This window comes from Hemicordylus capensis, chromosome 4 (genome assembly GCF_027244095.1).
Source record: "Hemicordylus capensis ecotype Gifberg chromosome 4, rHemCap1.1.pri, whole genome shotgun sequence".
NCBI classification, from domain to species: Eukaryota; Metazoa; Chordata; class Lepidosauria; order Squamata; family Cordylidae; genus Hemicordylus; species Hemicordylus capensis.
Window position 1 is genome coordinate 225,664,106 of NC_069660.1, and position 25,600 is coordinate 225,689,705.

Consider the following 25,600-nt stretch of genomic DNA (forward strand, 5'->3'; position numbering starts at 1 on the left):
CCACAATTGATCGTCATCTTCTATGCCTCATTCGCAAGCTTCATAATAATTCTAGGATCAGAGTTCGTTGTTCTAGAGTTGGGCATCTTACTAAGGAAGTACTGGTATCTAGAGGAGTTAGACAGGGATGCATTTTGGCTCCCTTGCTGTTTAACCTATATATTAATTCATTGATCGCTCACTTGAATCAACTGCATCACCATCCACCTAAGTTAGGCACAAGACATTTGTCCATTTTGCTTTATGCTGATGATGCGGTAATTTTATCTAGAACTCAAGTGGGTTTAAGGAGAGCTATGCGTGCCCTTGATGATTATTGTAAGTTGAATCTGCTGGAAGTTAATTGTTCCAAAACTAAAATTGTGGTATTTGCAAGACGTCCTATTTTACATCGCTGGTTTTTTAATGGAGTCCAACTTGAACAAGTGAAACAATTCAAATATCTCGGGATTGTTTTTTCTGCTACTGGATCACGACTACTGCACAGAGATTATGTTATCCAGAGTGGAAGAAGAAGTGCTAATTTGATCCAGTCCTTTTTCCGCTCTAGAGGTGCTCAGTATGTCCCAGCAGCCATCAAACTATTTAATGCAAAGGTAAGGGCTCAACTACTGTATGGTGTTCAGTTGGGGCTATACTCCAATTTCGAGAAAGTTGAGGCAATACAATCAACCTTTCTGAAAAACATCTTTCAAGTACCTGGCTGTGTGCCCAGAGTAGTGCTGCGCCTTGAGGCAGGATTGATTAAAGTTGAAGCCTGGGCATGGCTTTTCATTTTGAGCTATTGGCTCAAATTGATGTTTAGGCCTATTGGTATTGTCTCATTGATTTTTCAAGATTCTTATCGCTCAGCCTGGTTGGAAGCTATTGAAACGAGATTGCAGTACTATGGATTTTCACCTGCAGCCATCCTTAGTTTGCCTTATGAGGAGGCTAGGGGCAGACTTAAGGAAAGGATTCTCGATATGGAATCTCAGATTGACAGGAGTTTAATTCCTAGGGGTGTTTTCCTGAATGTCGAAACTGTAAGCTATTCCCCAGCCAGATATGTATCTCTTCTTACAGTACCTAAATTTCGTAGGGCTTTAACTTTGGCCCGTTGTAACGCCTTGAATACAGCTGTGCTGCAGGGGAGATTCCAAAATATTCCTTATCATTGCCGTGTTTGTCCGTGTGGATCGGGAGAAGTTGAGACGACGGCTCATGTTCTTTTGTATTGCCAATTTTACAGTGATATTAGGAAGAAATACATTTCACCTCAACTTATCCTGTTTCCAGGATTAACTGAAACTGATTATTTAAATTTAATTTTAAAGGATTGTAAAGAGGAGAACTTACTCAATGTTGCTAAATTCTGTTATATTTGTGGTGTTATTCGGAATGAAGTTGTTAATTCTAAATGATTTTATTTTTGTAATTCTGGCCATTGGCTGTATTAATAAAGACTGACTGACTATGGGGGTTTGGGGGAAAGGTGTCCCTAGGACCAGTGGGGAATAATGGGGTGATCTGAGTTGACACTAGCCGAGGATATACCAGGGCTATTACTGCCAGCAGGACCAGAGACCCCTGGGTGATGCCATTGCAGGTGCTGCATTATCTCCATCATCGCAAGATGCTTAGGGTGCTGACCAGTGTTCCCTCTAAGGTGTGCACATGTGCACACACTCACACATTTTTTAATGTCTGCTCAGTCAATTTTATATCCCACTCAGATTGAATTAGGAGGGCCCCACTCTGAATGCACATGCACACATACTGCCTTGATATTGCCACCCAGAGCAAAACTCATTACACACACAAATGAGAAAAATTAGGGAGAGTAATGGTCTTCAACCCTGCTGACTTGTGTCCTGCAGTGGATGAAGACAGCATGGTGTGGGTCACCATGGCAGAGCTCAAAGAGATCCCACACCAGGCTGCTGTTGGTCTGGGACCATTTCGGTGGTGTTGGTACTGGGGCTGCTGGTTCATTCTGGGAGCCGCCACCACCACCATCCTCAATCTGGGCCCAAGAAGGTCTAGGAGGCAGAAGTGTTCCTCCTCAGTATCAGGACTGGTGGTGGGGTTGTACTGCCAACGGGGATTGGGAAGGATGATAGAGAGAGTGATCTGGATGGGCTAGCAGCCAATGACAGCTCTTTCTCCACTGCCACAGGAATAGCTTTTTCCATGACAGGGGAGGACACCCCACCCCATTTTACCCCAGCCGCCACAGAGCCTGCGTACAACCATATCAGTGGAGGCGGAGACAACTTTGGAAGTAGGTTCTTCTTGCCAATGACAACCAGCAGCATCACTCCTCCCGCTGCCTGCCACTCTGCTCCTGGCTCTGCCTCGCACCCTCTCGGGCATCTTGTTCTTTTTAAATTGAAGTCCTAACTCTGATGAGGGTGGGGAGAAAATAAGTGCCTTTAAGGCATGTATTTAAAGAAGGTATGGGGTTGGGGTGGTCTATTTACCTCAGTGTACCACACACAGTTCTACCTATAGCACTGTGGTGCATATACAGAAACTAAAAATTAAATCCTCCCAAATAAACAGGCGTTATTGGGAGGGAGGGTTGGAGGGGAGCAAACAACAATGGGGTAAGGGTGTGCATTTTGGAATTTTCAAGTTTCGATTTGTATCCAAATTGAAACACCCCCATTTTGTTTTGTACCCAAATTTTCTGAATCCGAATCAGCCGTTTTGTTTTGTAGCCGAATTTTCCGAATCCGAATCTATTTGGATTTTTAAAAAGGGTCCCAGGGCAAAAAGAGTTCATGGTGGTGGTAGCGTCCAATGGGTAGAAGCTAGCACCCAAACTTCAAAGGAATTAGGCAAAGGGCTGATTTTTTGTGAATTTTTAAAGTTTACACATCTTTAAGAATTTTCCCATAGGGAATAATGGGGATTCCAGCAAATGTATCGCTTCAAATCAATGGGAAAGGGATGACCCAGAGCGGAGTGTGGTGGGTGGTAGTGCCCAATGGGGGCAAGGAAACTTCCAGAATTATTTCAAAGAAATTGGGCAAAGGGCTGATCTTTTGTGATTTGATGAAGTTTACGTGTCTAAGATTTCTCCCGTAGGGAATAATGGAGGTTTAGGTTTCAGCAGCCCCATAATTCCACTTGGGGGGCACTGGGGTTGCCCAGAGTGTAGTGCACATAGGATGCCAACCACCCCCATACCCACAAGCCCGTGGGGTACTGGGTTTTGTTGTTTCTGAGGTGTTCATTGTAGATTCTCTGGCAGGACATGAGATTTTCAGTGAAAAACAAGAATCCACTCTCATATGCTACCAGAAAATCTAGACTCAGAACACCACAGGATCAACAGAACCCAGCACCCCATGGGTTAGCAACCCTTCCCATGGCCAATGCGGGGTCAGTAAAGAGTGGCAAGAAGCAAAAGAGCCAATGCGGAACAAGGAGGGAATTGTCAGCAGGTCAGCCCATGATTTAGGTCACCGATCAGAAGGCTGGAAGGGTGGGAAATTCAAAGAGATGTCAAACACAAAATGGAGACTGACTCAGAGATCACCACAAAATGGAGGGCCGAAACAACAAAACGTTTTGTAGCCGAAACAGGGACGTTTTGTTTTGTATACAAAACAATCTGCATCTGGAAAATGGGTGTTTTGTTTTGTCTACAAAACACCCGAAACAGGCTGTTTTGGGTACAAAATGTTTTGTATCCGAAACGTTTTGCACATCCCTACAATGGGGTAAGTCTAAGGGAAGAGAAGGCAAAGGGCAGTGGATTACTGTGGTCTCTCTAACCCCAACCCACCCCTTCTGTCCTACAGCCCTACTAATACTGAATCCCTCCCTTCCCCAAATTAGGCCCTATTTAAAGAACTCTAAGTTCTATAACTTGCCCAAAGGGGAGGGGGGCTGCTCACTTTCTGGCTTCTTTGCCTGAGGGCTTCCGGCCTCTTCAGCTGGAGTCTGCCAGGTGTTGCTCTTGGAGGTACTCTTGGGCCGAGCAGACACCAGGACTCAACAGCTGGGGGGAGGGCAGGAAGGCACCAACTTTGTTCATTGTGCAAGAGCTTTGTTATTCTGCATGTCAGCCATTATGTTTTTATGTTCTTTTATTATGTCTGTAAATTGTGTTGGTGTCTTTTGATGAAGGGCAGTATGTAATGCACATGTGAACATTCAAACAAGATGGTACACCTTGAACTCCTTCTTAGCTACTTAGGCTGAAATCCTGTTTTCAGTTTTTCATAGAATCATAGAGCCATATCATTTTAGAGTTGGAGGTGACTATGGAGGTCTTCTAATCCAACCCCCGTTGGAGGAAACTACTGAAATATCCCTGAGAGATGACCATCTAATATCTGTTTGAAGGTCTCTAGAGCAAGAGAGTCCCCTACTGCATGAGGCAGATTGTTCTACTGTCAGACAGCTTTTACACTTAGGAAATTCTTCCTAATGTCTAGCAAACATCTTCTAATTTTTCTTGTAATTTCCTTCTATTTCCTTCTCTTTTCCAATTTCTAATAACTGGTTCTAGTCCTGCCTTCTGGAGCAGCAGAGAATAAGAAGTCAATTCCACTCATTCAAAATCCCCTTTCAATTTGATAGGACTCGTCCACATAATGGGGTCTAGAATACTCTCCCTGTTGAAATATGAGCATCTCCTTCTCTGCTTGCTTTTAGGAAGACCCTCAAGATGTTCCTGTTTCCCCAGGCTTTTAACTGAAATTTAAATGTTAATGTATTTATTTCCTGAATTTTAACTGTTTTATATTGTTTTTACATTTGTTATATTTTAACTTTGTAGACCTCCTAGAGATGTCTGTATGAGGCAGTATAGAAATATGATAGATAGATAGATAGATAATTGGTGTCAGTGGTTGACATACTGTGCAGCGAGCCTCACATCCAAGAAGGATGTGCAATCAATCGAGCCAAGAGCCCATGCATGCTGCTTCCAAGGCAGAGGCTGCTCTGTGCCTCTGAAACTGTGCGTCATTGCACTTGCGACCAACCCCCATAATTCCCTTAGGCGTTGGTCGCAGCTGTGATGACACACAGCTTTGGAGACATGGAGAAGCCTCTGCCTTCGGAGGCTGCGTGTGCAGATTCTTGGCTAGCATGGAACTAGTGAGTTCATTCCTCTTGGAAGTGTGGCTCACTGTCAGCCAGCTTCACTTACATCTCATGATTACATCATGGAGACCCCCCAGAGTTCCCTTTTCTGGCTACAGTATCACAAAGCACTGCAAATATATATGGGAGTTTCCTTTTCCATAGTTGATGATGAGAGAACTCCAGTTGCAAATGGAGTTATCTCACAACCAAGCTCAACAGTCACCCCAATCAGAAGCTGCAGAGTAAACACAGGAGCTCTCATTCTGTGTGAGCAAGTACCGACCCATTATTTTGATGTGAGCATTTGAGGATATCTGTATCTTATCTGAGCCCATGGACAGGGCGGGGGATCTTTATACTTACAATATAAGTATTATATGAATACTGGCATGCTATTTCTTTTGTAAGGGGGAGATTCCTGTTTAACTGTCCAGGAAGCCAAGTTAATCTTCCTTAATGGCCAGTAGATGTTCCTTAATGAGAGTTAATGATTAGGAGATATATAGAGACAAGTGGAATCCATAATAAAAATGTCATGTCAGATCTGAAGGCTCATGTGTTATATTGGTGAGGAAGGGTATTGATGGACAGCAGGAAGATGAAATGTAGGGTTGCAGAATCTTCTCAGGATGCCCCCCCCCCCATCTTTGCCTCTCTTCCCACTTCTCCCAATTCATCTCATATCCTCCTCCCACCAAGCTTCCAGTTTTACGGGCTGTTTCCTGTTGATTAGCAGTAGGAAAACAACCTCCTCTCGGAACTGTCATTCAAACACTGTGTGGCTGCAAAGCATATGTGCTTTCTGTTTCTTCTTCTTTCTGCTTCTTCAGTTTTGATTTGAGTTAGGAGGTCCCGCTTCCTCACCAACTAAATTTTTTTACCATGCCTTGTGGTCCCTCCCAGCACCCACAACTGCCCCCCTTGATGGGAGCTTGTGGAGGCTTTTTGCCAATCCACACTTTCCATTAGTAGTCAGCAATATATTACTAAATGGCTCTGGAATGTGAAAAGTCATTTTGGAGTTGGGAACACCCCTTCCTGGTGTTAGATGAGAGATTTACTCCCTGTTCTGCTCATCTCTTGGTTAGGTATTTTCACCAGACACCAGTATCAAGTTTCAAACAAAGCTTTATTTCAGTGCTAGCAAAAGCTTTGGGTGCTTGGTCTGGCAGCCCACCCCCTTTTTATACCCTAGGGTAAACAACTTTTGCACCTGCGCATCACATACAAGCCAAAGCGTTACTTTAACCCTAAAGGTTCTGATTTGCTTCCAAGTGTTATATTTCCCATTTACACTCTCAAGACATCTAGCTTGTGGCCTTGATTTCCACTCCCAGTTGAGACATTCCTTTAAGCAGTGCCATCATAAAATATCCTCAAGGCATGGGGTTAGCAGCTGCAAGCGTCATTGATAGGCCATGTATCATAGTTAGCTAAGTGCTGTGCAAAGCAACCATGCTTTTTGGCTGTTGAGAGCTATCTGCAAATAATATTCCAACACTTGCTATGGAAAGAAGTTGAAATAAAGGGCGAGTGAAAAGAAACCTCAGTTTGCAGCTTCCTGTCGGACATGGCATTAGAGATGTGCATGGAACCAGATTGCCTGGTTCGGCTTGATTGCCCAGTTCGGCGTGTGCAGAGAGGCCCAAAACGGCCCACAGCCAGCCGCAGCCGCTGTGGCTGTTGCTATCCTGATGTGCAGTGGCTTGCTTTATTTTGCAATGGTAAAACATGGAAGGAGTTTTTTTTCCTTGCCCTCCCCCCCCCATCCCACCATGCAGTGGCTTGATTTTTCAAAGGTAAAAAGATAAAAGACAGAAGGAGACCTTTCCCCTCCACCTTCCAATGCCCTGCATATAGCCCTTTACTTGTAAAGGGGAATCCTTGCTGGATTCCCCTTTATAAGTATACTGTTGAGCTAACTCACTAGGCAGGGGCTTGGCTCAACTTGCCCTCAGATCGGGAGTGAAGTTTCCTGCTTGCATTATTGCAAGCCCCGGTCAGCTTGCAGCCTGCTTCAAGCACATGAGCAGGCCTGAGCCCTCCTCAGTTTTGCAAGCTCTCCCCACTCCCCCTCCCCCCAAATGAAGTGCTTATTGATTCTGGGGAGGGGATAGGTGGCAGTGAATGTTTCTAGCAGCTCAACAACATATTTTTCCATCCCGGGGCTAGCATTTCCAGCATCCTCGACAGGAAGCTGATGCTGTTTGCATTGCTTCCCTTAGGAAGGAGAAAAATAGCATTAGTTTCCATGCTGGGGATGATAGTCCTTGTGCCCTTTGTCATTGGGCAAGGATGTCATTGGGGCCCTAGAACTCACAAAATGGGGACTTGCACAAGCCCTTCTCACTTGCTCAAGGTAGGCTACCACCAGCAGGCCTTTGCTCATCTTGTTGCTGCTTGCAAGCATTTGAGCAGGAGACTTGCATATTTCAAGCTACCCTGGTTGAATGTGGAATGAGCATCAGTCACCACTTCTCATTCCAGCCTTTGCAACTGATTGATTTGCTGGTTTGGAAAAAAGCTCAAGCTTTTGCTTTGAGCCTTTTGAAATTGATCAAACTGATTACTCAAGCCTCCAGCTTTTTTGGTTTGCATGGAGATGCCCAAAATTTCAACCCCATTTCAGGTCAAACACTAGACAGTGGTTTCACTCTTGAGAAATGAGGGTGAGATGGAGATAAGAAGTTCTGGGTGTGTGTGTTGCGGGGGTGGGGGGAGTCCTCGAAGCCACCCGGTGCTATAGGGCTTCTCTCTGGGGATTGTCTATGATTTATTTATTTATTTAAAATCTGTTAGGCTATATTTTCTGTTTTAAATATATGCAAAGTGGTGTATGATGGAATCAATAACAATAACTAAAACTAGCCGACCCCGCACAGAGCATCTGTGCGCTCTTTGGGGCCAGCGGTTACCTCTCCCCACCTTTATTATTATTATTACATTTATATCCTGCTCTTCCTCCAAGGAACCCAGAGCGGTGTACTACATACTTGAGTTTCTCTTTCACAACAACCCTGTGAAGTAGGTTATGCTGAGAGATAAGTGACTGACCCAGAGTCACCCACCTGGTATCATGGCTGAATGGGGATTTGAACTCGGGTCTCCCCGGTCCTAGTCCAGCACTCTAACCACTACACCACGCTGGGCCCAGCCACCTCTCCTCCCCACTGCCACTTCTGCCCCCCCTTCTTCCCCCCCTCCTGGGCCTTGCCTCCGTGGCCGGGCCCGTCACCTCTGGCCTCCACGGCCGGGCTGCCACCGTGGCAACCAATCCTCCTGGGTGCGCCTCAGCCAATCAGGCGCATCCGCCACCCAGCCAATCAGCTGGGCTCTGGGACGCACATACCAAGGCACACCCAGGAGAATTCATATAATAGATAACCACACAGCAATGTTAGGCACAGCAGATTAAAATAGCAGTTAAAATAATGCTAAAACATTATTTAAAAGCACCAGGGGAATAAAAAGGACAATAATTAGACAGTCGAGCCTCCAGGTGCCACAACCAAGAAGGCCCTCTCTGCAGCTGCCACCAGCCTCACCTCCAAAGGTAGAGGCTTCTGGAGGATGGCCTCTGAAGATGACCTCCGTACATGGCTAAGAAGCAGATTCTTGCTGCCTGACTGGAGCATATAATGTTCACCTCCACCCGGTGCTCAGCTTCCATATTTGTAAATAAACCAAATATTATAAAGATACCATAAAGTTCCAGTTGTCATTTTTCCAAATGAAGTCACACCCAGGCTACGCTTCTTACCACTAACTTCCTACCACTCAAACAATGGGGAGCACATTGACAGTACAAATAAACATTGGGGAAAGCTCCATGTGTGCTTGCAAATCCAAACATGATCAATGAAGCATTTGGATGAGTGCTAATACCTTTAAACTGGAGCCAAGAAGCAAGTTTCATGTGAATCATTAAGAATGTAAAGCAGCTAAGTCGTTTATAAGCCCACAGCAAACCTCTGGATGTATGAATCCAGTTATAAGGATAAACAAGGCAGGCAAGACAAAAACACTTTAAAAGTCAGGATGATCTACTGCAATCTCTCTAACAAAATGAAGCAATTCACTAAACATTTACAGGTGCTTTTAAAGAACTGAAAAGGTGTCAAGTGTTATAAAGCACCCACAATAGAGAGACAATAGATTAGAAATAAGTTCCCTGAATGTAGCCAAAAATCTGTGCAGAAGTCACTCCTCATGTTATACTTTGTTCCTTGTTATTTGAATATAGATAATTAAGCTCTTTTTGTCTGAGGGAGTGCAGGAAAGGAAATGATAATTTTCAATTGCTGCTTAAAATTCTCATTCAGTTCTCCAAACGTTTCCTCAAACTGGCAAAAGCACAAAAATTACTGTGCCCCTCCCCCCACCCAAAGAATTTTAGCCTAAGGCACAGAATATATGCCTGCTTAGAATGAAGATCAATAATAAATAATACTACAGAGGAAATTTATGTACACATATTTCATAGAAGGAATGACAATGACAACATGTCATTGTTAAGTAAATAAATAAATTTATAAATACTGTACTGTATTTGTACTGTAGAATGGTTTACTGTTAGATCCACAACACTGAAAAACCCTACTGAGTCATTATTATTTGCAGAGATACACTGATAATATGTCCATTGAATTCCTAGAATATATAATTGACTGAAAACATGTTCAAACTCAAACTCTGCACTTTCATTGAATAGTAACAGTGCAGCAAATTGCATGGCTGACATCTGAAAGCATAATCATATGGACAAGCTACTCTGGGTGAAAAACCATTTGAATAAACAAATAGTTCATTCAACTGTGCTTGTGAACATGTAACCCACACCATTACTACCAGTACTATTGGTAGGTTTCCTGAACTGGCAACTAAAGGGTATATGATCTCCCCTCCCCCTTCTTAATGGATTGTCGAGCCTGCTCAGAAGGTCCTTAGAATCTTCTAGTATTTTCAAGCCCAACAGAAAGCTCATGAGCGGAGAAGAAAAGACAGATTTGGAGATCTATTCTGTTATGAACTTGCAGGTAAAAGCCAGAGGGTCTTTCATTTCAGAAAGAGATTGTGATAAATGATGTAATTAGATTTAATTATGTTAAATGTATCTTGCAATAGTTATATGCATTTGTGTAGTAAATGTAAAAGATTAAGGAGAAAGTCCTTAGAAATTTTTAGAGTTTTCAAGCCCAGCTGAAAGCTCCTGAGCAGAGATGGAAAGAGATAAGGAAAGACCGGATACTTTCTTGGTCGGCCTGATGGATGATCTCCAATTGGGAATTGACAGAGGAAGTATGACCGTGTTGGTCCTTTTGGACCTCTCAGCGGCTTTTGATCCTATTGACTATAGTATTGTTGTAGGAAAATGGGCCTCGCCCTCTAGGAAGGGCAAGAGCATCAGATGACTTGAACGTGTACAAGAGAGATGAGACAGCTATGCCAATCAGAGCCTGTATGTCTGAAATGTAACCATATAGGGATGCTTGCCTGAACTGAGCTTGTGTGCGCAGCCGCGAGAATAAGAGGTTTACTGCTTGGTATATAAGGAGGCTGCTCCAAACCTCAGGGCGACTGCCATCACTCGAGCTCTTTGCTGACTTGCTAAATAAAACTTTGCTATGAAACTCTGATACTGGTGTCCGGTACTTGACCTAACCAGGAGACTCGAACAGGATTACGGGAAGCCACAGGCTTACCCACAACAGTATCCTTCTGGAGTGTCTGAGGAGGTTAGGGATGGAAGGCACTGCTTTGCAGTGGTTCCACTCTTACCTCTTGGGCAGATTCCAAATGGTGTCCCTCGGGGACTGTTGTTCTTCAAAAACTGAACTTTGGTGTGGTGTCCCTCAGGGCTCCGTATTGTCTCCGATGTTTAACATCCTCATGAAACCGCTGGGAGAGATCATCAGGAGATTTGGTGCAGGGTGCTATCAGTATGCTGATGACACCCAAATCTATTTCTCCATGTCAACATCATCAGGAGAAGGCATAACCTCCCTAAATGCCTGCCTGGAGGGAGTGATGGATTGGTTGAGAAGTAATAGGCTGAGACTGAATCCAGATAAGATGGAGGTACTTATAGTGTGGGGTCGGAACCTGGGAGATTATTTTGATCTGCCTGTTCTAGATGGGATCACATTTCCCCAGAAGGAACAGGTATGCAGTCTGGGGGTGCTTCTGGACACAAAACTCTCCCTGGTGTCCCAGGTTGAGGCAGTGGCCAGAAGTGCCTTCTATCAGCTTTGGCTGATATGCCAGCTGTGTTTATTTCTTGAGATAAATGACATCTGCTGGTCACCTCCAGACTTGACTACTGCAATGCGCTCTATGTGGGGCTGCCTTTTTACGTAGTCTGGAAACTGTAATTAGTCCAGAATGTGGCAGCCAGGTTGGTCTCTGGGTCATCTCAGAGAGACCATATCACTCCCATTTTAAAAGATCTACACTGGCTGCCGATAAGTTTCTGGGTAAAGTAAAAGGTTTTGTATAACCTATACATCCCTAAACAGCTTGGGCCCTGGGTATTTAACAGAATGCCTTCTTTGCTATGAACCACAATGCCCATTGAGATCATCTGGAGAGGTTCGTCTGCAGTTGCCACTGGCTCGTCTGGTGGCTGCTCGGGGATGGGCCTTCTCCATTGCTGCCCCGAGGCTTTGGAACATGCTCCCTTCTGAAATAAGATCCTCCCCATCTCTTACAACTTTTAAAAAGGCAGTCAAGATGCATTTGTTCACCAGGCTTTTAATTAGACATTGTTTTATTTGTATTTTAATTGTGTTTTAATCGTTTTAACGTTTTAAATTTTAATTGTTGAAATGTGTTAATCTTTTTATTGGTTGTTCTTATTGTCTTGTAAACTGCCCAGAGAACTTGTTTTTTGGGCAGTATAAAAATGTGATAGATAGATAGATAGATAGATAGATAGATAGATAGATAGATAGATAGATAGATAGATATTTGGAGATCTTCTTTTCTTATATGAACTTGCCTATATATTGCAGTTCTTCTTTGGGCAAGATTTGCACACTGGTTTGATATTCTGGATGGGCCCACCTGACCTCATTGCACCAGATCATTTCGGCTGCTTACCCACGGGACTTTGGGACTATGGACTATGCTGGAGTACTGTTGGGATAGTTTCCTTTAGAAGAAAGAGACTGGGGTTTGGTTTGGATTTTATTTAGTGACCCTATGATAATATTATATGTATGATTGTTTTATGATTTTCTATTAATTTGTAATTGGGTATTTTAAGTTTACCTCTATGCATGCTTGGCAAATTCGGTTCTACAAAGGAAACAAATGTAAATGTAAGCCCTTGAGTTTGGCATTAGAAATGATTTATTATTTATTTTGTTCTCTTTCTCTTTATTGCAACCACTGGGAAATACACTGTCTCAAAATATTCAGATATATAAACAGAGAGAGAGACTTGAACCCAAAAACCCCATTTCGAGCTCGAAACAGACCAGCCTTCAAACGAAGGGCCTGTTTCAAGCTTGGAATGGAATGACTCCATTCTGCGTCAGAACATTCTGGCCCATGAGGGTGGCACCAGGGTGGGCAGACAGAGGCAGCGGGAGGTACCTTTAATTATTATTAGTTGGCTACTGCTCAGCTCCCACCAGCAGCAGTGCCCTGCCTGACATCTCACGTTGAGGCTGCCTTGCCTACAGCACTCTTCTGGCCTCTGTGCACATGCACAGAATCCAGCTCAGCCACTTCTGTGCACATTCCTAGACAGTAGTACGCTTCCTTTTTGTACCTAGCATTTGTACAAAATGAATGCACAGACAGTCATTCACACAAAACATGAGTACAGGCACTCATGACTGGACTTAGGGGTGGTGAGTCAGGTGTCACTTAGGGGCCCTACCTGTAGGGGGCGCTGTGCTCAGCTTGCACAATGAATTAACTATGGCAGGTTAGGTGTGTGCTGAAGGCACTCCTTGCCCTCCCTCCAGCTGTGATTGGTTGTGATTCCTTCATGCCAGAAGGAAGCTGGCACAGCCAGCTTCCCCCTCCTCTCTGCATTCTTGCTGACTGCAGAGAGTGCTCTCTGAATTTGGAGAGGAGAGTAGGGGGCAGGGGGAAGAGCGGTACAGTGGGTCCATTGGATCTGTGGTTCTGTGTTACATGCAAATGCAGCCTATATCTTATCCATGAAAATTTCCCCATGAGCTCCGCTTTGTTTATGCTTCAGATGGGAGTATTAATGTCGAATATACTATTATTTGCTTTCAGAAATTGAACACGTGGGACAAAGTTAATCCCCTCTAGAAATGGATGTTGCCCTTTCTGTGGCCCATTCTCTCAACTATTTTTTCCTGGTGCTACCACTGTCTGGCTATAAGGTAGGGGGAGGCTATGTTATAACGGCTTTCAGAGACAATACTCCTTTTCACATTAACTTGTCTTCCAAAGACAAGTTGAGCATGTGCCATGGAACCCTTGCAAACTGCAGAGGATTCTAGGCCATGATTCTAGCACCCATAATCTTTGTGAAGCACTTGTCAGGCCTCACTATAGTCCTGCATCAACTGAGAGTGCACCCTAAAACACAGTCACTGGGAATTTCAGCAGCACTGGGTTGCAGAAAAAGATTAGTTGTGGTGGACAAACTGACTTGCAAGGAAGTTTGCCTGCCATTACTGATCATCCCTTCAAGAACCTCTGATCAGGTCTCAGGAAACTCCTGTTTGAAAATCACTGCTTTATTAGATGCTAAGGAAGCCTGGAGCTTTCTGTGCCCAATTGAACATGTGAATAAAATGACTTGACAAACTTGTAATAAAAAGTATTATAATGGATGCCATTTTATTTAGCCATATTCCTAATGATGTGAGTGTATAACCCTATGCTTTTGAGCTGATGGTGACATTCAGATGTTAGGTAAAAATTAAGCTTACCTGAAATTGGTGGAGCTAACATTTCAGTTAAATGGATTTATCCTGTGAGTATACAGGATATCTCTGTCACAACCAGGATGTGTCACTCTTGAGTTTTTCACCAAGTCCGTATTTATTCCTTTGTTTCCTCTGTTTCATGTTTTTGACAGTGAAAAGCCATCAAAGTCACTTCTGACACCTGCAACATGAAATAATAGTGCAAATAAAAGAAGATGTAGTCTTACACCTAATGACCTCATATTGATGTAAGAATAGAAATGGCTCATTACAGTGATTTAATGTGCTATCCATAAAATCTAAATCAAAATAATATATGGAGTGGAGTTTAGATATTGCATAACTTGAAAAAGAGTTGTTCTTGCTACTTTAAAAAGCTGCAGATTTTAAACAGACTGGCTAGTTACATCCAGAAGTTATCAGCTGGTGAAATGGCAAATAAGGATGGAGGATCAGGGATGATAACTGTGGTACCAAAACAAATCACAACAGTGTTGTATTGGCTGGAGCATGTGCTGATGGCAACTCATGAACATAGATCTCAAAAGCCCATAGATGTAATTTCTATATAGAGTGATAATTAAAATGGCAGCCATTTTGAAACCAATCTTCCCTACATATTCCTGGTGGAATAGGTTTTTTAAAAAGTCATTACTAACAGTGTGATAAAGAATGAGGCTAATGACAGGGTTTTCACATGCTATTCTGATCGCTATTCTGATCTGCTTCGTTATGGGGCAAAAATTCTCCTTAGTCCCCAACTAATTGTTATCAAGTATGTTTTTCACAGTCCAACATGATCATCAATCCCAGGCATAAAATATTCAGCATATTTATTTTCTGCTCCACTTAAAGTTATGTATCATTTCAGTTTTACAATAAAGATGCACTGTAATGCTAACATATCCACCCCACCAGGGCTACTATGCACATGGGAGGCAGCCCTGGTGGTGCTGTATAAGAGTGCACTTGTGCAACTACTTAAAACAGCATGTGCGTAACCGTACGTCACATTTCCAATGAAAGTAGCGCTCTGCAAGTGCATGCACATTGCTTTGAGTAGTTGCACAAGTGCACTCTTGTGCAACACCACCAGGACTGCCTTCCACATGTGCAGCAGTCCCAGTGTGGGTTAGAAACAATGACATAACACCGTACGTCATGTTGGTCATTTACATGAAGGGAAGTGGGATGTACAGTATAGCCATAGGATCACTGCTTTTTGTATAGCTGCTATGGAGCATCGGATTGGATACAATAGTCTAGTGTCAGAGCATGAAAACCAATAACCCCCTTACTTCAGACCCCTTTCCAGAGCAGCAAGACATCAAGGAGCAGGTGAACCCACCAATAATCCTGTTGTGCCAAGATCTCTTTCCCACTATTGGGAAATGTAATGTTTCTGCAGCAAGATATGGACATGGAAGGATTACTTGGTTCTGCTCCATTTGTCTAGCCTAAATCCTACTTTAGCAGTTGCAGCATAAACCCCTGCTTGCACTGCAGCAGCTAAAACAGATATAAAGATAATTATAAAGATACTTTAATTGTGAACAAACACTTTAGATAGGCTGTGTTCAATGTTTCATTTGGGCAAAAGACGCTAGTAGTTTATGATAACTCTGTTTCGGCTGCCATTCCAGTCTTGTATTCTACCACAAGGCCTTTGCAAACAGGTTTTTGATTTAGATCTATCATGGAGATTGTGCTGATGATATTGCTTGATGGTGTTATAATCATGGACAGGTGGGAAATGTTTAATTTGTATTTCTAAGAGTGTCAACAGACCCGGACACTCACAAACACATCACCAAAATGGATGTGAATTTCAGCAGAAAGTGGGTTTGTTCTTTTATAGCACTCATGAAATCTCTCCACAAGAAATACAGTATGTGTCATATTCAATCCATTATTTCTCTCTATATTATATTTTTTTCCTTGAGCTGCAACATGGATGGAAAAGTTATAGGATATAGATGGAATGAAACTAGGTCAATTTTATTCCAGAAAATATGAATTCTACAAGGACTTATTGGATATTCTCTTTGTTCTCTCTCTACAAAGTATGAAGCTGAAAGTTTTCCATCTTCAAGCTGATATCCAGATTCCTTGTTACTAATTGACAAAGAGTTGTCTTGTTGAAACTGATGCTGTCTCACCTATGAGATGATACATCTTACCACCTATGAGGGGAAGCACATCACCATTCCTATGAGGGGATAGGCCAGAGTCCAAGCCCTTACCAGACTTTGGGCTGGAACCATGGCTGTTTATGGATCCACTTCCTCTGGGCTAGGTATGCCTACCTTTAAGGCTCCAGAGAAGAAAAGTCTCAGAACATACCTCAGAGCAGACAAGGTGGAGCCATACACAGCCCAGAGAGCTTCCCTCTTCTCCTCTATTTGCTCGGAGGTCTTCAGCATGCTCAGCATGCATAGATAGTGCCATCTCTTGTAATGCCAAATGCCTCCCAAAGGGGAGGCATAGCACAGTCAGGGGACCTGTACTAGATCTTACCTTGATTGCTTCAAGGTTTCTTTGAAGAAAGAGACAAAATCTCCCCCTTTTTTGCACACAGAGAGCCTTGTAGCTTTGAGATGGAGAAATCCATCTCAAAACCCACAGTGCATTCTACTGATGGATTCATTTTCTTATCTGACAAAATGTTTTGAAGTGTATCAATGAATGACATCAGTATGTAGGGTTAACTGATTTTTCATTTTGCTTTGATATGCACAGGAGTTTTACAACATGGATTGTGGGTGAGCCAATGCTGGCTTAGTGCTGAGAGCATGTCTCAGAAAGTGTGGCCAATGACAAGAAAGAGGAGTGGCGTCATCACCAGGCAGGCCAGTGAGATGGGGAGCAGGGCAGTGAGCAGGAAGAGAGGCAAAGAGCCCGGAACAGGGGTGGTGGCAGCAGAGAGGAAGTGGGGTAGCAGCAGCAGGCAGGTTGGTGTGGGGGGGTCACCCATGGTGGGAACAGGGTGGCTGCTCTTGCTGCTCTGTGATGCACTTGCTGACTGAGGCTGTTTGTTGCCTCACTTGGACTCATGGGAGAACCACCCTTGTAGTGAACCATGGTGGTGTTGATAAGAGTCAAACCAGCATAGGGAGTTTAAGTTAAACAAGCTTTCCATCTAGGAACTACTGTAACAGGAATACAAAAAGAATGTTGGTTGTTATAAGTGTGTGTGTGTGTATGTGTGGGGCACAATAGCCTTTTTATATATGATGTCCTGTGATTGCAAAAGCTAAAAATAAACAAGCCAGAGATGGAAGTTTGGGGCAGTGCACAAATATGAAAGGGAGAGGGAGAGAGAGAGAATCTGCATCAGTGAGGCAGTTAATGAGGGTTATCTAACAATCTTTCCATTGAAATAAGGAACTTTAAATACTGCATGTTGGATTATTTATTTATTTACTTAATTCATTTTATTCTCAGATTTGTATACCACCTTTCATTTAAAAATACCAAGGCCGTTTACAATATCTTTAAAACAATACAAATATATTAAACACTTAACACAATACACAATTACAGCTTTTCTATTTTAAAAATATGTTTCACAAATATAATTTATTTAGTACCAACAATAGTTTCAGATTTCTTATACAAAAGACAAAAATTAATAGCAGAAAACTCAAGACTTAACATTTTGGTGCAAGCGTCTTCTGACAAAATGCTGTGTTATGCAGGTGGATCCGAGGCTGTCGTGCCATGTGGCCATTCATATTTTCCATGGCATTGAATTCTATATTCAGCATGTAATGCTGAGGTTCTGTGTCACTGAGTTACAAACCTTCAGTAATGGTTAACAGTTTAAGTTTTCCAGTTGAACGGAGCTCTCATGGAAGGTCATACTAACAAAAAGAGAGAAACTGCTTCTAAGGGAGAGAGGGCCAATCTCATGCAATGTTTGGGAAACTGGAACTGAAATTGTGTTCAGTGGGAAATGAATGCCCAGAATGCCAAACCAGAGGGAGGAGTTCCTGGTGACCGGTGCTGCTAAATGAAGATGCTACTTCTACAAATGTGTTTAGGGGGAAAGCAATCTGTACACTCACAAAGGCCTTGCAGCAAAGAGGGCCTCCAACTGAATGGCAGCAGACAGCACCAAAGACAAGCAGCTGCATGACAAACAGTAGCTTGGATCCTGTACTACAACACATCAGGGGTTGCAGGATGAGAAACAGGGTGAAATATACAGGCCGAAATCTAGATTTAAAAACCTCAGGGGAAAGTGGTGCAAAGTTTTGTAGAAGAGCTTGAACAAATGGAATATTTGCTGATGCAATTCTCTCCCACTTAGTCAGAACCAGCCCTTTTTACGAGGGCTGTTAAGTAAGGCTGTGTGGGGCAATGCTGAATCAATGGCCACCTCTGCACTTCAAGAGGGCCCCTGATTTCACTCCATTCATCAGGGGAGTGCTTCCTACCTTTGGCCTCATTCAAAGCTTCAGTGCTTCCTTTAGCCTGATTCAATGAATCAGACCGAAGCTTTGGCCCCTCCCTCCTACACCTATCACTCCCCTTTTACTTACCCAGCAGGAGACAGGTCAGGGTTTTCTTTGTTTTCATTCCCAACAATGAGGGGACAGTATGTCCCACGGTTTGACTTTTAAAAATAACTTCTGGTAGGTTCCCCTCCCCACCACTACCATATGCTTCCTGCTGTCCTGGGAAAGGCCCAGAGTATCCTGGGAATTGTAGTTGTTTCAAGGGCTGCTGCAACAACGCAACCTTTTCCTTAACCAATTCCTTCTTTCCAAGCTTCTGTTGAAACGTCTATTGCCTATTGTTTCCTCAGGTCCCTGCTCTGGGTATTGCCCTGCTTCCTTCTGCCACACTCCCTGACCATGTTGCCCACCCACTACTTTCCTGTCAAGAATACCTTAAGCCCTGTGTTGTTAAATGACATCTCCCTTTTTCATTACCTCCTCCTCAATGTCTCCCTTTCTCTGCTCTTCAGGTGCTTATTTTGTATCTGGATTAGTAGCCAAGATTTTGGAGTGCTTGAGAGAACATGGTAAGAGTGCTGGAGTACAACTCCCCATTTAGCATTCATTGCTCAATGCAATTTATGTTAGGGCTGTGTATCACATACAACTGATAATTGGTTCTGAGGCAATATAAATGCTCCTATAGGGGCATTTTTCTTAGATAAGGTTCTGGAGAGAAATTCTTCTGATATTGGCAATGGATTGGATACAGTGCTGAGGCTGTTCTCATGAGTAGCCAAGACCTGGTTAGGGTACCCGAACCGCTGGGAGACCCGGGGCTCCGGGCAGCACCTTGGCAGCAAACCCAGCTAAGAAGCCAGGCTAATAAATGAGGTTAAGGGAATGAATGCTGCTCCCAGCCAGTGCTGACAAAGGGGCCCAGCCGTCTCTGGGAGGGATCCCTACAATGCACCAGGTACTTGCGCTCCTCAGATGCGTCCCGGCCCCTGAACCCCCATGCTGTCGAGGGCGGCAGCAGCTTGTCTGGGCACTCAATCCGCACATCCAGCAACTCTGCAAGGTCTGCAGGAAAGGTAAGCTGCTCTAGCCTTACCCACCACCTGCCATCAAAGTCTGCTCATGGGATTGTGAGAAAGGGCTCACTGCATTATATCAACATTGCATGGGGAGGGGGGGTATCTGAAATGAAGAGCCAACCTTCCATTAAGGAAGTGGCTACTGAGAAGAACATCATTGTGTTCCGTCCTTTTCCTGGTGCAATACTAGGGGGAAATGGCAGCACCACATAGTTACAGAGAACAGCCATTCCCTCCCCACAACCCCATAATTCACCCAGAAAGGGATGCAATGTAATGATGTTGCTTCTTGCTCTAGGACATGACGATGCAGGGAAAGATTTGAAGAGCTACTGCTGTGGCTACCAGCATTGTGGAAGGCCCGCTTTTCCTTGTAGGTAACTTTCCCCCACCCACCCCCATCCTGAGGCATCAAGCTGATACTTATTGACTAGATGTGTTCCTGAACACTCTCTGCATTGTTAACACAATGTGAGGATGGCCAGGAGCAGGGTCGGCCTGTGCACAACCCTAGTTTATACTAATTTTGCTGATCACTTCCTTTCTTATTGTTTGCCTTGCTTTTCCTCCAAGGAGTTTATGGTGGCAAACATGATTCTTTCTCTGTTCTGTGGGGTAGATTAGGTTAACAGATAAGTGACTGGCCCAAGGTTATCCAGTGGGCTTTGTGGCTGAAGGGAAAACTCAGGTATCCCCAGTCCTAGGCCAACGTTCTAACCACTTCATTGCACAGTCTATATTCTGATTATAAAGCATTCAAAACAAGATTTCCCCACAGGAAGTACCATATGTTTGGTAAAGCACTTCCTCACAAGAAGACCAGTATCTTGTCTGACAAAATATTATTCCAGATGGAAAATAAATGCTGGCCATGTACCCAAGGTTCTTGTAAATTGATTCTAGGAAATGAATGCACCACTTGGGATCCTCTGATTGATGTATGACTTCTATTAGATGCCCAATAATCCCCTTTCTTAAACCTGCAAAAACAAGGGGGTCATCAAGCACCTGGCAGGCCACAATATATGACTGGTGGCTTTGTTTGATTTGATAGGCCAACGGCTGTGCAGGCCTGCTCTAGAACCATCATAAGCACCGTGGATGATGCAATTCTCAAAATCATCATGGTCATACATGCATTCATGGGGTCAAATATAGCCTTCTGGCTGATAGTAAATGAATTTGGTATGTTGATTTTTGTTGTATCATTTGCATTACTTAGGTTCTATCTGCAGACAGTTTGTAACTTCTGCTTTGCCAAATGATCATGTTTCTAAAACCAGAAATCTCTCATAGATCATGGATTTAGTCCATGTTCAAATAGAAGAGGTATGTGTAGGATCCCATTGTGATTTACTCTGGAAATGAAGCATGGGCAGAAATTAAACCAAGAGTCTCCTTCATTGACAAATCATGTTCACTTGCTCTGTTTTACTCATTATGTCTGCTGCTGCAACTGTTTGTTAAATTAATTTGCTATATAATCATAACCAGCCTTTAGTTTGGTATAAATTTCAAGTAAGCTCTTTTTGACAGGTGAAATTATTTTTCAGGCTATGTTATCAAAATTTCCCCTTGCAAAGATAGTGTTTTATGTATCCCATGAGTGTCCTATAAACTTCCATTATTAATGGTGTGTTAGTGGTTATATTGATGCGTGATAGCATTGATATGGCAAGTGCAGTTATATTATTTTAGTGCTGTAAACCATTTTAAGCAATGTGCATTGCAAGGCTAAGTCTAGATAGCACAACTAATTATATTGATCTAATTAATCTAATTAAATGGCTGCTAGATATGTTGTACATGTCATTTATCTATACTAACAATGCTTTGCCATGCATTTTATGTACAGTGCAGTATTTCCCTTAATACCATCTTTAATGTTTGACCGGTGTCTAAGTGTGCATTATGACAGGTATAAGATGTCTTTAGGCTTAGTGATGGTTTACCTAAAAAAAAGGGGGGGGGGGAATTCTTTGTTAAGTGCTTATTTAAAAATTAATATCATCTTCTCTGATTCTGTTGCATTACCCTGCTTATTTCATAATTTTAATGTAGCATATCTTTAAATATTGAAGGTCTTAGCCCTGCATTCCTTTACACCACAGTCATAAGCATTGTCACAGCTGTGCACACACAAGTAGGGGTGTGCATGGAACCGTCTGGCCCGGTTCGGTTCGAGGCCGGATTGGCCTCGAACGGAAATGAGCCAGTTTGATCCAGCCCCCCATCGAACCCCCCTGGTCCAGTCCGGGACCAGTCCGTGAATTTTTAAAAAAAATTAAATTACATTTTAAGTACCTTTAGCCCCTTTGGGGGGCTTGCTGAAGCTGTGAGGGGGGCGTGCGTGGGTTCCCTGTCCCCCCCACCGGCCTTCTTCATCACCACTGTGGCCCGCCCGCGGCCGGGTAAAACTGAGCATTTTCGGCCCTTTTGGGCCTCCGTACAAGCGCACAGCTGCCATTTTGGTGGCCGCCGCCCATGCGCCAATGCCCTCTGTGAGGCCACACAGAGGGCATTGGCGCATGTGCGGCGGCTGCATGCTTGTACGGAGGCCTGGAAGGGCTGAAAATGCTCTGTTTTACCCGGCCGTGGCGGTGATGAAGAAGGCCGGCGGGGGGAGAGGGAACCCGCATAGACACACACACACCCGTGGCTTCAGCAAGCCCCCCAAAGGTGCTAAGGGTACTTAAAATGTAATTTAATTAAAAAAAAAAATTTGCGGACTGGCCAGACCAGACCCGGCAGTTCGGTTCCGATCCAATGGAACCGGGGGTGGTGGTTCGGTTTGACCCCGGACTGGACCGCCGGACCGGTCAGCACATCCCTACACACAAGCCCCTTTGAGCTGACATAGATATTGTCAGTCTTTCTGAGATGAATAAGATGGCTCCATGCCTCTATGTTCTGTACTAGTCCAACACTTTGCTCATGTATCAGATGCTGGTCTGTGCCATTGTCAGAGGGACATCACCACTTTCCTCGATCCATTTCAATGGGATGTAACACCTTTCTGATGTCATCATTACACCAAAGAAGAAATGCCAAACGATGTACTTGTGGTGTCATCACATGCTGAATCTGACCACAGCACTGGCGTAGTGTCAGAGGTTATATCAGTGTGTTGGTCATAGTCCCATTCTTGAAGCACCATTCATCCTCCAAATGCAATGCACACACTTGCAGCTCCCCAAGACTACTTTTTTGGCAGGTCTGTTTCTTGTTCTTTGGCTAGATTCAAAACTGCCAATCTTTTTCACGCACACAGGAACACAGATTCCACTGCCATGACGACCCCAAGTCAGAGTTCACTGTCAAGTGCCAGACTGTACAAAATCTGAGAGGGAAGCATTTTGCGTCTCGAAAAAGCTTGCTAACAACACATCCTCAGTAGTTCTTCTCAGCCAACACCTACAACTCCAAAAGAACAAACACCTCTGATAAATGACAGCTCCAACTTTTAATGAAAACTTCAAAGTGGAGTGTGAGTAAATGTTAAGGTCTATTTTACTACTCCAGCCTCCATTAGATGGCAGAATGCTTGTTCTCTCTGGCTAGTCTCCATTATGTTGAGACTGCATTTGGACAGTGCAACAATAGGGGTCAGGTGTTCATAAACTAAATTTAATGGGGAGGGACCATAGCTGAGTCCTTCCCCATTATTTGCATAATGGGGCATGCAAACGGTCCTTTGCATGCAGCAGGTCCCAGATTCAATCTCTGTGATATCCATGCACTGCAGTAAAAACAACAAACCCCTCTCTGAAAGTCTGGACAACCACTGGCAGTCAGTGAAGACAATACTGACCTAGGTGGAGCAATGGTCTGACTCAGTATAACCACTTTATATGTTCATCCTAAGGTTGTCTTGCTGTGGCACAGTGAGATGCTTTCCAGATCACAAGACTTTATTGTCTGGAGGACTCCTTTTACTATTTGGATTAAGTAGGTAGAGATATGGAGCTCCACAAATGCAAAGCATTATTATTAAAAACATGTTGAGAAAGCCATTGGCATCCCCTTCACTGTGTCTCTAAAGTTTGTTTATTTATTATGCACATTTATAAAGCAGCCATCTGAGCCCCCAAGTTTAGTGAAAAGTTTACTGATCCATATTTCACATGAGCCATATGCTGCTCTGAAGGCACATAATTTATAAACCTTTTAAGCAATTGTGTTAAACAACAATCCCCCTTTTCGGCTCTTGAGACAAAGCCCTGGCCCATTCCATCTGATCAGCATCTTATTCTTCACGCAGGTGTCAGGACTGCTGAATTTCATCCAGATGGCCGCTGATGTTGAATGAGAGACTGAGCAAATTAAAAACACACACACACATGCCACAAGAAGCCCCCTTCCCATTCTCAAGAGCCAGGTGAAGCAGTCACTCCTACCCTAACAAGCAACAGCCATGGTAGCCATTAGGCATTGTCCACAACCTACATTGTTAGGATGTGTGCATCAAACTATACCAATCGGTTTGCCATCATCTCTTCCTCCCAATGAATATACAATATGTTGTATATAAATTTCAGCAGCATGCTATAGGTGAAGTCTTCTTTCCCCTGCCCCACTTTTGGTGATTAGCATGTATGGGTATATGTCTGTTCATGTCTGTAGCGGGTGCAGCAGTCCTTCTTGCTAATAAACCCTTTTGATTTGTTGAAAGGTAACTACAGAGCTTGTAACCAAGGTACCGGTGCAGTGAGAGTTCCAGTCTGTGTGTATAAGAAAGGATTGGTCCCGTGGGCTGCCTTGCAGTGCTTGTAACAGCTAATTGGGCCTGTTAGGGTCAGCAATTAGCTGTAACCTATTCAGAACTTCTGACAGCACCACCTTTATCTATAAACCAGCTCTTCTTCGAACAACAATGCCTTAGATAATCCAAGGATTCACCTAGAACTGTACAAAAGCATGGCATGCTTCTTGGGAAAAGGTGATGCCCCTTTGCCACTCATGGAATTGGATCAGACTGCCATCAATCCATACTGAATAAGATGTTGTCTTTGCTGTGACAGGTGGCAAACGTTCCCCTTTATTTTGCAACCATAGTACAGTCGTTTCCCTTTTCAAATGCTCATACACCATAACCATTTGCAAGACATTGACTTGCAAAGGAAATAAAATCTTATTTTAAAATAGGAGCAGGAATAGTTTCCATTTGAAATAGGAATGCTGCAGATGAATAACTAGCTGCAACTCTACCTTTAATTACCCTATCCTTAATGAAGACAGATTTTTGGCAGGTGAAGTATGTCTCATAAGAATGAGAAAAGTTGCATCTGCTGAAATTCCCTCTTGCATGCAAGCATTAAAGGTACAGGAACTGCCCTCATATGTATCAGGTCATTGTTTACCTGAGCCTCATTGGAAGGTTGCACACCCTTAGGGACCTTTCTCTGAGTTGCATGGAATGCTTCCAAAGGAATGAGGGATTGGCAAAAATTCCCTCCCACATGAGCACTCTTGCTTCAGAAGCACGGATGTTACCACTGCACTCGTGCTTTCTTTGCTTGCATGGGCACAGGGTTAGTCAGGATGTCAGCCAATGTTTACATGTTTTTTCCTCATACCCTTTCCCTTATAGAGAACAAGTCAAGGCACAGATAGGACAGGAAATTGGACTTGGGACCTTGCTTGCTTGGGGCCTGCAGGCCTACTCCAGTTCAGGCTTCACTAAGGCCTACATGCAGGCCTCCCTGGAAGCCCCGCCCACCCACCGATCAGCTGATTGGCGGGGAGAAAAGTTGCTCTTTGCAGGCAGCTTGTCTGCTGCTTGGATTGCTGGCCAGGAGGATAAGCAGGAGAGAGCGCAAACAGGGCAAGTGGCTGAGGGGCCTTGGGGCTGGGCAGGGGGCAATGGGGAGTCATGTGAGGTGTCTCTGGGGGGTCCCCCAAGGCAGTGGGGCCCCCAGACAACTGTCTCCCCTTGCCTAATGGTAGTTCCGCCCATGTCAGTGACATCTCAAATATGCAGAAAAATCATACGGCAGACTTCTTCCTGAATGCACGTACTATACTGCAAGTAGAGAACGTCATATTTATATGCTCCCCTATG

General features: G+C 43.7%; 2 long non-coding RNA genes across 2 annotated transcripts in view; one reads left to right on the top strand and one right to left on the bottom strand.

Moving 5' to 3' along the window:
• Positions 1-19,906, bottom strand: part of LOC128325150 (uncharacterized) — a 64,725-nt gene extending 44,819 nt beyond the window's left edge. Inside the window, exons 1-2 of the long non-coding RNA XR_008307286.1 lie at positions 18,545-19,906; positions 14,004-14,181 (exon numbers count right to left, since the gene is read on the bottom strand). This is a non-coding gene — a long non-coding RNA (uncharacterized LOC128325150). The remainder of the gene's footprint in view (positions 1-14,003; positions 14,182-18,544) is intronic.
• On the top strand, positions 10,042-14,253 carry LOC128325151 (uncharacterized). Its single transcript, XR_008307287.1, has 3 exons — positions 10,042-10,121; positions 13,339-13,448; positions 14,153-14,253. It is a non-coding gene; the product is annotated as an uncharacterized LOC128325151 (long non-coding RNA).
• Positions 19,907-25,600: the final 5,694 nt, after the last annotated feature.